At 45.5% G+C, this 13,337-nt stretch overlaps 2 pseudogenes; both read left to right on the forward strand.

Annotated features, from left to right (window-relative positions):
• Window positions 1-1,550: 1,550 nt before the first annotated feature.
• LOC119923751 lies at window positions 1,551-2,560 on the forward strand (annotated as a pseudogene).
• A 6,973-nt stretch (window positions 2,561-9,533) lies between these two features.
• Window positions 9,534-10,887, forward strand: LOC119923752 (annotated as a pseudogene).
• The last annotated feature ends 2,450 nt before the right edge of the window (window positions 10,888-13,337 follow it).

The raw sequence follows: 13,337 nt of genomic DNA on the forward strand, positions 1-13,337 counted from the left end.
TTCGATTTCACCAGCAAAGGAGATGACAAGGTCATCGGAGATTAGGGAAGGAGGAAGTGAAATTAGAGTTTTTGGATAGGGCAAATGACTCTTTTCTGGGACAGTTAGTCCTAGAGCCAACATGGAAAAATTACACATTGAATTGTATTATGCATCGTGTGCTGGACCTAGTGCAGACGATGGAAGTGTCACTCTGCCATAGTGATCATGACTTGAGAATGTTTGACATTCTCGCTGGGGAAGAAATCCACAAACTATCATGGGCTATTGAATTTCTAAAAAAAATTTACAAAACATAGACCTTAATGGGGAAAAAGCTGACAAGGTGAGCTAAAAAAAAGAAAAATGAGAGACTTAAAGCCAGGAAGGTGTTAAAAAGCAGCCCTTTATAAGCCCAGGTGAGAACCAAAAAAAAAGCAGGTAACCAAACAAAATTCCTTCATGGCTAACTGAAATAATAAGAATAATAAATGATGGTATTTATTAAGCGCTTATTATGTTCCAGATTCTGTGAAATCTGTGAGCTGTTGTTGATAATGGAAATATTAACAATAATAATGATGATGGTACTTGCTAAGTGCTTACTATGTGGAAAGCACTGTTCTAAGCACTGTGGTAGATACAAGGTTATCAGGTTGTCCCACGTGGGGCTTACAGTCTTAATCCCCATTTTACTGATGAGGTAACTGAAGCACAGAGAAGTTAAGTGACTTGCCCAAAGTCACACAGTTGACAAGTGGTGGAGTGAGGATTGGAACCCATGACCTGTGACTCCCAAGACCATGTTTTTTCCACAAAGCCATGCTGCTTCTCTACCAGGATGAATGGTATTTAGGGGATTGGACATCATGGAAAGAACAAGAGAAATCACTCATGATTCTCAGTGACCGAGTTCTTATCCTGGATTTGGAGAAGGCCCAGGAGAGAACAGTGATGGGGAAGAAAGTCTGGGAGTGGAGTGTCTGAAGAAACTGGGACTTTTCAGTCGGGCGAGGAGAAGCCTGAGGGGTCACTGATGAGGGGTTCTGAGTCTCTGATGGGGTATTCCATGGAGAATGGGGAGCAGCCAGACTGGGAGAGCCCAGTGCTATGCTTGGAGGTTGGGCGGAATTGCATTTCCAAGTGCTTAGTACAGTGCTCTGCACACAGTAAGAGTTCAATCAATGCTATCGAATGAATCCACTTCACCCTGTGCTGGCACACACACAGGCCCAGGAAGGGCAGACCCAGGACCCCAGGAAGGCTGGAGAGTGGGAGTGGGAGAACTTCAGATGAACGAGATGTCCAGCCAGACCCCAGGCCTCCTAACCACCTGTCCAATAGAGCTGGGGGGGTCTGAAGTCGAGTGACGGGGCCTCTCCACGGTTTACTCTGCCCATGTTAACCTCCCTCCCCCAATACACACATACACAAACACACGTGCACGCGCGCACACACACACACACACACACACTAAACCGCATGGAACGTAGGTTGAGACAGAACCAGGATGTGATTGATCTGTCATCTCATTCTCCTGCCATGTCTCTCCCAGCAGATTCTCTGGCCCCATGGCGAAGGGGAACCAAACCAGCGTCCCAATATTCCTCTTCCTGGGACTGTTCGATTGGGTGGAGCAGCGGCAGCTCTTCTTCGGGCTGTTCCTCTGGATGTACCTGCTTGGGGTCCTGGGGAACCTCCTCATCGTCCTGGCTGTCAGCTCCGACCCGCACCTGCACACCCCCATGTATTTCTTCCTCATCAACCTCTCCCTGGCCGACGCGTGTCTATTATCTACCATGATTCCCAAGATGTTGACCAACCTCCTGACCCAAGATGAATCCATATCCGACGATGGCTGCCTGGCCCAAATGTTTTTTTTTTCCTTCTCTTTGTAGGTCTAGACGATTTCCTCCTCACCAGCATGGCTTATGATCGCTACGTGGCTATATGCCACCCCCTCCACTACACCACCATCATGAACCCACGGCTCTGTGATCTGATGGTTGCTGGGTCCTGGAGTGTCAGTAGCCTTGATGCCCTGGTTCACACATTATTGGTGGTTCCGTTATCTTTCTGTACAGACAATGAAATCCTTCACTTCTTCTGTGAGCCTAATCGGGTCCTAAAACTTTCCTGCACAGACACTCTGATCAATGATGTATTGCTCTATGTGCTAGCTGTTGTATTGTCTATTTTTCCCTTTGTGGGTATCATTTTCTCTTACGCCCGCATCATAACCACCTTACTGAGAGTCCCATCTGCTAAAGGAAGATATAAAGCTTTCAACACCTGTTGCTCACACCTATTGGGGGTCTCCTTATTCTATGGCACTAGTTTTGGGGTCTACCTCAGCCCCATATCTACCCAAGCATCACGGAAGGGCTCGATAGCCTCCGTGATGTACACGGTGGTCACCCCCATGCTGAACCCCTTCATCTACAGCCTAAGGAACAAAGACATGAAAGAGGCTCTGAGAAATGTGTTCAGAGGGAAAACTGTCTTCATGCAAAGACTGTGATTCATTGTGCTGCATTCTGGAAGGAAGCAGAATCTGACGGAACAAGCTTTTGAGTCTTGAATCCTCTTTGAGTGAGACCGATCACCATTTTTGAGAACAGAACGCATTTGTCAAAATCCATTCTTGTTAGGGTCAAGTGCACTGGCTGTCCCCTGCTCTCTCTCCCTTCTGTGTTGCCTATGCCTTTGGATTTGTATACTTTCATTATTCATTCAATTGTATTTATTGAGCACTTACTGTGTGCAGAGCACTGTCCTAAGCGCTTGGGAAGTACAAACCGGCAACATACACAGATGGTCCCTACACAACAACGGGCTCATTGTAAACACTTGATATTCACCTCACCCTCTTCCCCATAGTTCTTATGGAAGTACCTATAATTTATGTTAATGTCTGTCTCCCCCTCTAGACTGTAAGCTCCTTGTAGGCAGGAAAATTGTCTACCAACTCTGTTATATTGTACTCTCCCAAGTGCTTAATACACTGTTCTGCATTCATTCATTCATTCAATCGTATTTATTGAGCGCTTACTGTGTGCAGAGCAGTGTACTAAGCGCTTGGGAAGTACAAGTTGGCAACATATAGAGACGGTCCCTACCCAACAGTGGGCTCACATTCTAGAAGGGGGAGTCAGAGATCAAAACAAAACATATTAACAAAATAAAATAAATAGAATAAATATGTACAAATAAAATAAATAAATAAATAGAGTAATAAATCCGTACAAACATATATACATATATACAGGTGCTGTGGGGAGGGGAAGGAGGTAAGGCAGGGGGGATGGGGAGGGGGGAAGGGGAGAGGAAGGAGGGGTCTCAGCCTGGGAAGGCCTCCTGGAGGAGGTGAGCTCTCAGTAGGGCCTTGAAGGGAGGAAGAGAGCTAGATGGACATCGTTGACAAAATAAATAGAATAGTAAATATGTACAAGTAAAATAAATGGAGTAGTAAATCTGTACAAACATATATACAGGTGCTGTGCGGGGAAGGAGGTAGGGCAGGTGGGATGGGGAGGTGGAGAGGAAAAAGGGGGCTCAGTCTGGGAAGGCCTCCTGGAGGAGGTGAGCTCTCAGTAGAACTTTGAAGGGAGGAAGAGAACTGGCTTGGCGGATGTGCGGAGGAAGGGCATTCCAGGCCAGAGGGAGGACCTGGGCCGGCGGTCGACGGCGGGAAAGGCGAGACCGAGGCACAGTTGAGAAGGTTAGCGGCAGAGTAGCGGAGGGTGCGGGCTGGGCTGGAGAAGGAGAGAAGGGAGGTGAGATAGGAGGGGATGAGGGGATGGAGAGCCTTGAAACCAAGAGTGAGGAGTTTTAGCTTGATGCGTAGGTTTCTGCATTCATTCATTCAGTTGTATTCATTGAGCGCTTTCTGGGTGCAGAGCACTGTACTAAACGCTTGGGAAGTACAAGCTGGCAACATATAGAGACGGTCCCTATCCAACAACAGGCTTACAGTCTAGTCTGCACACAGTAGACACTCAATAAATATGACTGATTGAAAGGTAAATTGCCTATAATCATGGTATTTGCTAAGCACTTACTATGTTCCAAGCGCCATACTAAGCCCTCAGATATATAGAATTTAATCACATCAGACACAGTCCCTGTCCTGCAAAGGGGGTTGCATTCTGATTATGTACTCCCTGCTGAATGAGAATAAAGACTAGGCCTTGGGTACTTTTATATAGAGAGAAAATATGTTTTTGTCTCTTTTCTATAAAGAGGGGTATCTGTGAAATCTGTCTGGGCGTTAGCCCATTACCTTGTTTTGGGGAGGTTATTGAAGCAATTGGCTCTCTTTCCTAACCCACCGCTGAGCCCCGAGAGGGTAGGTTAGCAAGAACCTTCCCCCAGCCTTCTGGATGCTTCCTGTGCCTCTGGAGGTGCCGGGGGGAGGTTTCACAGAATACTCATTTTTGGGGAGCACTAGCCAGAGGTATTGCCTAATGAGAGAATGAGAGGGTGAAGCAGTTTGAGTTCTCCTGTCAGCTGGGATGGTTTTGCTGAGGGAAGTAAAGTCCTGGGGAAGATGAAGGTGAAGCATGTTGGTTGCCCCTGGATCACCAGCCCCATAGGGAGCAGGGCAGAAGTGGTACTGTGCCTCCACAGTGGCTACAACACGATGTGCCATCTGCATAATTTTCTGGCCCATATCTGGAGCCAATCTCCTCTGACAGAAGATACTATATAGAGCAAAGCACTGTACTCAGTGCGTGACAGCGATTGGGCAGACATATTCCCCATCCACATGGAGCTTTGAGTCTAGAAGATGATAATATTCAGGATGTGCACAGCATCTTTTGAAGAGTTGAATGGGCTTTCTTCCATATTTCCTCATTTTATCTTCACCTCATCCCCATGGAGATAGGGTGGAGAGGTTACTAGCCTGGTTTAACAAAAGGGGAAATTGAGGAACAGAGAGACTTGGTGACTTACCCAAGGTCACATATTTAAACATTAGAAGAGCCAGGACTAGGGTCATATCTTCTCACTTTTAGCCTTGTAATCTTTCTACTCATAGAGGAACCTCTATTCTGGTTTCCTAGTCATTAGTAAAGCATCTTACATCGCTAGTTTGCCTAAATTCTGGCAAGTACTGGGAACATCTGGCTGTCTTGAGAAGTTCAAGTCCCTGATGTTACTACCTAAAAGTAGAGCCAGTCATGTCAGCTTGGAAGATAGCTTGTCTGACCCTTTATTTGTTACCAGTTGGGCTTGGTAGTCCAATTCTAGTTTAGTCTTTTCAATAAATTCTACATTGTCTTGATGGAAACTAGTTTTGGAATACAATTCTTTTCCTTGAGTTAATGCTTCGAGTGCACCTGGCCTTAACATCATAAGAAAGCATTCATTCAGAAGCTGCTATGTAGCGATGGCTTGGATGGTAGAGTATAAACTCCTTGTGGGCAGGGAATGTGTCTTGCGTTTCTGTTTTATTTTCCCAAGGGCTTAGAACAGCGCACAGTGCCCAGTGCTTAGTACAATGCCTAACACACAGTAAGCACTTAATGATGATGGCATTTGTTAAGTGCTTACTGTGTGCCAAGCACTGTTCTAAGCGCTGGGGTAGATACAAGGTAATCAGGTTGTCCCACGTGGCGCTCACAGTCTTAATCCCCATTTTACAGATGAGGTAACTGAGGCACAGAGAAGTGAAGTGATTGGCCCAAAATCACCCAGTTGGTAAGTGGTGGAGCTGGGATCAGAACCCACAACCTTTTCTCCGGAGCCCGTGCTCCTGCTGCTAAGCCACGCTGCTTCTTAATAAAGACCCGAAAAACAAAAAACAAAACTTAATGATGATGATCATGAAGATGATGATAATCTAATTCATTCATTCATTCAATAGTATTTATTGATCGCTTACTGTGTGCAAAGCACATTACTAAGCGCTTTGGAGAGTACAATATAACAATAAATGGACATATTCCCTGTCCACGTGAGCTTATGTCTCTTCTCTGACAAGAAGGTTATGGAGATTATCGGTTGCCATTGATATCATCCTTATCATCATAATCATCATTGCTATTTATTGTCTACTGTATGAAGTATACTGTATTAGGCACTTGACATCAAATCTCATTACATCCAGAGCCCCACCTGCAATCAACAAACAGCGGTCTGATGGGTAGCCTGGATAGGGACCAGGATAAGGCATCTGAATCCCTCCATTATAGCCCAGAGGAGCTGGGACAGAGATCAGGCACTTAGTGTTTGTTTGTTTTTAAATTCATCAATCATACCTATCGAGTGCTTACTATATGCAGAGCACTGTTTCTAACAAGGAGCTTGGGACTTGTGCAGCGGTGTCCCAGGGGCCCAGAGACTCCTGCAAATAGTCTTGCCTCGAGCCTGCTCCCTCCCACACTACCTTGTGGGCGAGGAGACATGATTCCATATTGCAACAGCCTTGCTTAGGAACTCTGAGCAGGGCAATTCTTGCAGCAAAGAGGAGATAAATAAAAGACAGAGGCCCGTGCACTCAGAGTCAGAGGCCGGCACGGACAGTCCAGGTAAGAGCTACCTCAGGAGAAGGACAGCCCCAGCAGTATCTTTGGTTCCCTGGGCAAGTCTCCTGTGGTGAATTATTTGGAAAATAGGAGGAGTTTGATATAATTGGTATTTGTGAAATATGGGGAAGCAAAGAAAAGCAGTTGCTGAATGCAATAGAGGTAAAAGACATGGTCCTTACCATGAAAGAGTTTACAATCTACTGCGGAAGCCAGGCAGATACATTATTTACAATCAGTGGAGTAGGAGGAAGGATGACACAGATAAAACTGGAATAAGAAGGGGATGGAAAAATGGATAAGAGAATAAAATGAAAACAAAAATAAGATGAAGATCATACTATACAGTCAGTTGTGCTAAAACACATGTCTTCACTATTTGTTTTGAATAGAACACAGTTTTTGAACGAATTAGGGAACACTCTTCCCAAAAGACACATCTTCTCTGGATTCGATGAGATGCAGTAAAGGAAGCGATGAACATAATGGAAGTATTATAATGTGAGTTTTCCTTCATGCGGGGTTCTTCAAGTACATAGTGCTAATGAAAGTTAGTGAAAGCTCCATGTGAGTTAATAAACGCTTAGGTGTGTGCTAAGATAACATGAGCTGGGATGGTGGGCCTCAATCAGGGACAACATCCTGGAGGAAGTGGGATTTCAGTAGAGCTATGAAGCTGGGGAGCGTTAAAGGGAGAATGAATTCTGGGCCATGGAAAGGGAGTGAGGAATCAATCAGTTGGGGGAGAGGCAAGAGAGTGGCACAGATTTGGAAAGGCTGTGTGAGACTTTCTCTTGAAAGCTGGTAAGAAGGAGAGGGTGGAAGGAGAGATAGAAGAGCATCATAGAGGTTGAAGGTGGGTCTTGGGCAAGTTAGGTCTGATGCTTTCGATTTCACCAGCAAAGGAGATGACAAGGTCATCGGTGATTAGAGAAGGAGGAAGTGAAATTAGAGTTTTTGGAGATGGCAAATGACTCTTTTCTGGGACAGTTAGTCCTAGTGCAGGCGATAGAAGAATCGCTCTGCCATAGTGATCATGACTTGTGAACATTTGACATTCTTGCTTGGAAAGAAATCCACAAATTAAGAATCGTGGTCTACTAAATTTCTAAAAAAAGTTACAAAACATAGACCTTAGTGAGGAAAAATCTGACGGGGGAGTTAAAATAAAAAGGAGTGACTTACTCGAAGCTGGAAAGGTGTTAAAAAGCACACTTTTATAAGCCCAGGTAAGAACCAACAAAAGCAGGTAACCAAACAAAATTCCTTTATGGCTCACTGGAATAATAAGAATAAATGATGGTATTTATTAAGCGTTTATTATGTGCCAGATTCTGTGAATCTGTTGTTGATAATGGCAATAATAACAATAAATATGATGATGGGATTTGATAAGCGATAACTATGTGCAAAGCACTGTTCTAAGCACTGGGGTAGATACAAGGTTACCAGGTTGTCCCAAGTGAGGCTCACAGTCTTAATCCCCATTTTACAGATGAAGGAACAGAGGCACAGAGAAGTTAAGTGACTTGCCATAATAACAATAATAATGATGATTCATTCATTCAATCATATTTATTAACCACTTACTGTGTGCAGGGCACTGTACTAAGTGCTTGGAAAGTACAAGTTGGCAACACGTAGAGACGGTCCCTACCCAACAGTGGGCTCACAGTCTAGAAGGGGGAGGGGAAACAGACAACAAAACAAAACATATTAACTAAATAAAATAAATAGAATATGTACTAGTAAAATAAATAGAGTAATAAATATGTCCGAACATATATACATATATACAGGTGCTGTGGGGAGGGGAAGGAGGTAAGATGGGGGGATGTGGACGGGGAGGAGGGGGAGAGGAAGGAAGCACTTACTATGTGGAAAGCACTGTTCTGAGCACTGGGGTAGATACAAGGTTATCAGGTTGTCCCAAGTGAAGCTCACAGTCTTAATTCCCATTTTACAGATGAGGTAACTGAGGCACAGAGACGTTAAGTGACTTGCCCAAAGTCACACAGTTGACAAGTGGTCGAGGCAGGATTAGAACTCATGACCTGTGACTCCCAAGTCCGTGCTTTTTGCACAAAGCCATGCTACTTCCCTATCAGGATGAATGGTATTTAGGGGATTGGACATCATGGAAAGAACAAGAGAAATCACACATCATTCTCAGTGACCGAGTTCTTATCCTAGATTTGGAGAAGGCCCTGGAGGGTACAGTGATGGGGAAGAAAGTCTGGGAGTTGAGTGTCTGAAGAAACTGGGATTTTTCAGTCGGGTGAGGAGAAACCTGAGGGGCCACTGATGATGGGCTCTGAATCTCTGATGGGGCGTTCCATGGAGAATGGTGAGCAGGAGACTGAGAGAGCCCAGTGCTATGCCTGGAGGTAGGGCAGAATTGCATTTCCAAGTGCTTAGTACAGTGCTCTGCACACAGTAAGCACTCAATCAATGCTATCGAATGAATCTGCTTCACCCTGTGCTGGCGCACACACACAGGCCCAGGAAGGGCAGACGCAGGACCCCAGGAAAGCTGGAGAGTGGGAATGGGAGAACTTCAGATGAACGAGATGCCCAGCCAGACCCCAGGCGTCCTAACCACCTATCCAATAGAGCTGGGGCGGTCTGAAGTCGAGTGACAGGGCCTCTCCATTGCTTACTCTGACCATGTTAGCCTCCCTCCCCCGCAATACGCAAACACACACACACACACACACACACACACACACACACACACACATTAAACCGTATAGAATGTAGGTTCAGGCAGAACCAGGATGTGATTGATCTGTCATCTCATTCTCCTGCCATGTCTCTCCCAGCACATTCTCCGGCCCCATGGTGAAGGGGAACCAAACCAACGTCCCAGTATTCCTCCTCCTGGGACTGTTTGACTGGGTGGAGCAGCGGCAGCTCTTCTTCGGGCTGTTCCTCTGGGTGTACCTGCTTGGGGTCCTGGGGAACCTGCTCATCGTCCTGGCCGTCGGCTCCGACCCGCACCTGCACACCCCCATGTACTTCTTCCTCATCAACCTCTCCCTGGCCGACGCCTGTCTATTATCTACCATGATCCCCAAGATGTTGGCCAACCTCCAGACCCAAGATAAATCCATATCCTACGCTGGCTGCCTGGCCCAAATGTTTTTTTTCCTTCTCTTTGTAGGTCTAGACCATTTCCTCCTCACCGGGATGGCTTATGATCGCTACGTGGCTCCACTACACCACCATCATGAACCCACGGCTCTGTGCCCTGATGGTTGCTGGGTCCTGGAGTGTCAGTGGCCTTGATGCCCTGGTTCACACATTATTGGTGGTTCCGCTATCTTTCTGTACAGACAATGAAATCCTTCACTTTTTCTGTGAGCCTAACCAGGTCCTAAAGCTTTCCTGCACAGGAACTTTGATCAGTGATGTATTGCTGTATGTGCTGAGTTATATTGGGTATTATTCCCGTTGTGGGTATCGTTTTCTCTTACACCCGCATCATAACCACCATACTGAGAGTCCCATCTGCCAAAGGAAGATATAAAGCCTTCAACACCTGTTGCTCACATCTATCAGGGGTCTCCTTATTCTATGGCACTGGTTTAGGGGTCTACCTCAGCCCCGTATCTACCCAAGCATCGCGGAAGGGCTCGATAGCCTCTGTGATGTACACAGTGGTCACCCCCATGCTGAACCCCTTCATCTACAGCCTGAGGAACAAAGACATGAAAGAGGCTCTGAGAAATGTGTTCAGAGGGAAAACTGTCTTCATGCAAAGACTGTGATTCTGGAAGGAAGCAGTATCTGGGGGAACAAGCTTTTAGTCATGAATCCTCTTTGAGTGAGACCGATCATCATTTTTGAGAACGGAACATATTTGTCGAAATCCATTCTTGTTTGGGTCAAGTGCACTGGCAGTCCCCAGTCACCATAGTTATCATCTGCTTGGTGGTGGATGGAGTCTCCTATTGAGTCCTAGGTCCTGAGACTTCAGTACTTTAAACGTGTTTAGAGGAGTTAATTTTAGTGCTAGCGGTTTGTGCCGTGCCACTCGCACACTCTTGTTGCTTGTGCTCACAAAGGCTTTTTTTGAAATAAGCAAGTTCTATTTACGGCCAAAGTGACCAGGACACAGTGTCTATGCTATGTTGTAATGTCGTAGCTTCGCAGGTGGTTGCCTTGCACTGCTCATTGATCACGATAACCAACTAATTTCAGGATACCTGCTGGATCTGTCTACCTTGCAGATCATCCTCGGTTGTTTTTTTAGGCCAGAAAGATCCTCAGTGATAGCATAAACTCAGGAGGCAGAACCGGCACCAGAACCCATGGCTCCGGATTCCCAGTGCAGACTCACGGACAGACACATGATCAGGCCCTCACACAAAAATGAAAGGTGTCACTCTTGGAGGAGCCTATTCACTTGATGATGCCACTGGCTGGAGCTCAGCCTATTCCGGCGAAGACCTGACTCTAAGGGGAGGTTAGGAGGCCAGGGAAAAATGGAAATGAGCTAAAGGCAGCTCTCTCTTTGCTTCCTTGCTCCAAACTGAAGAGTGTCATGGGTTCAAATAACAGAAGAAGTTACACAAAAGGCTTTCCACAAGGAGAAAAAAAATAAGTGGATGTTGCTTGTATTGGGGTCATCCAGATTAAGTTATCGGAAAAGGCTAATCTGTGCTTAAGCCAGTATTTTGTTAAGTACTCCCTTGTCTTTCCTCACTCCACTCAATACTCTGCTTGGCTGCCTGGGACATATTTCTAAAAAAAAAACTGTTCAATTTGTATTTCTCCATTTCGCAAGAACCTCCAGTAGTTGTCCATCCACCTCCGTATCAAATGGAAGCTCCTTTCCATTAGCTTTAAAGCACTAAATTACCTTGTTCTCTCCTCTCTTACCTTGCTGATTTCCTACTACAACCCAGCACATTCACTTTGCTCGTCCAACACCAACCTACTCACCGTACTTCTATCTTGTCCATCTCACCTCCGACTCATTGCCCACATCCTGCCTCTGGCCTGGAAGTCGCTCCCTCTTCATATCCAAGAAACAATCACTCTCCTCCCCACCTTCAAAGCCTTATTAAAATCACATCTCCTCCAAGAGGCCTTCCCTGACTAAGCCCTCATTTCCCCTGCTCCCTCTCCCTTCTGTGTTGCCTATGCCTTTGGATTTGTACACTTTCATTAGTCATTCAGTTGTATTTATTGATCACTTACGGTATGCAGAGCACTGTACTAAGGGCTTGGGAAGTACAAATAGGCAACATAGAGAGATAATCATAATAATGATAATGATGGTATTTGTTAAACGCTTACTATGTGCAAAGCACTGTTCTAAGCGCTGGGGGGATACAAGGCAATCAGGTTGTCCCACGTGGGGCTCACAGTCTTAATCCTCATTTTACAAATGACGGAACTGAAGCACAGAGAAGTTGAATGACTTGCCCAAAGTCACACAGTTGACAACTGGTGGAGCAGGGATTTGAACCCATGACCTCTGACTCCAAAGCCCGGGCTGTTTCCAATGAGCCATGCTTCTTCTCAGCGTCCCTAGCCAACAACAGACTCACAGTAAACACTCCATATTCACTTCACCCTCTTCCCCATAGTACCTATGTACAAATCTATAATTTATGTTAATATCTGTCTCCCCATCTAGACCATAAGCTCCTTGTAGGCAGGAAAAGTGTCTACCAACTCTGTTATATTGTACTCTCCCAAGCGCTTAATACAGTGTTCTGCACACAGTAAACATTCAAGAAATATGATTGACTGATTGAAATGTCAATTGTCTATAATAATGGTATCTGCTAAGCACTTACTATTTTCCATGCACTGTACTAAGCCAGATACAGTCCCTGTCTCGCAAAGAGGGTTGCATTCTGATTATGTACTCCCTGCTCAATGAGAATAATGATTGGGACTTGGGTACTTTAACATAGAGAGAAAACATGTTTTTGTCTCTTTTCTATAAAGAGGGGTATCTGTGAAATCTGTCAGGGCATGAGCCCATTACCATGTTTTGGGGAGTTTATTGAAGCAATTTGCTCTCTTCCCTAACCCACTGCTGAACCCTGAGAGGGTACGTTAGCAACAACCTTCCCACAGCCTCCAGGATGCTTCCCATGCCTCCGGAGGTGCAGTGGGGAGTTTTCACAGAATACCCATTTTTGGGGAGCACTAGCCAGAGATATTGCCTAATGAGAGAGTGAGCGGGTGAAGCAGTTTGAGTTCTCCTGTTAGCTGGGATTGTTTTTCTGAGGGAAGTAAAGTCCTGGGGCATATGATGGCGAAACGCCTCGGTTGCCCCTGGCTCATTGGCCCCATAGGGAGCAGGACAGAAGTGGTACTGTGCCTCCACAGTGGCTACAACATGATGTGCCATCTGCATAATTTCCTGGTACAAATCCGGAGCCAATCTCCGCTGAAACCAATGTGGAACATCACACAATCAATCAATCAATGATATTTATAGAGCAAAGCACTGTACTAAGTGCTTGAAAGAGATTTTGTAGACATATTCCCCAACCACATGTAGTTTAGAGTCTAGAAGATGACAGCATTCAGGATGTGCACAGCACCTTTCGAAGGGTTGAATGGGCTTTCTTCCATATTACCTCATTTTATCTTCACCTCATCCCCATGGAGATAGGGTGGAGAGGTTACTAGCCTGGTTTAACAAAAGGGGAAATTGAGGCACAGAGAAACTTGGTGACTTACCCAAGGTCACATATTTAAACATTAGAAGAGCCAGGACTAGGGTCATATCTTCTCACTTTTAGCGTTGTAATCTTCCTACTCACAGAGGAACCTCTATTCTGGTTTCCCAGTCAATCAATC

Source organism: Tachyglossus aculeatus, unplaced genomic scaffold, assembly GCF_015852505.1.
Source record: "Tachyglossus aculeatus isolate mTacAcu1 unplaced genomic scaffold, mTacAcu1.pri scaffold_240_arrow_ctg1, whole genome shotgun sequence".
NCBI lineage: Eukaryota > Metazoa > Chordata > Mammalia > Monotremata > Tachyglossidae > Tachyglossus > Tachyglossus aculeatus.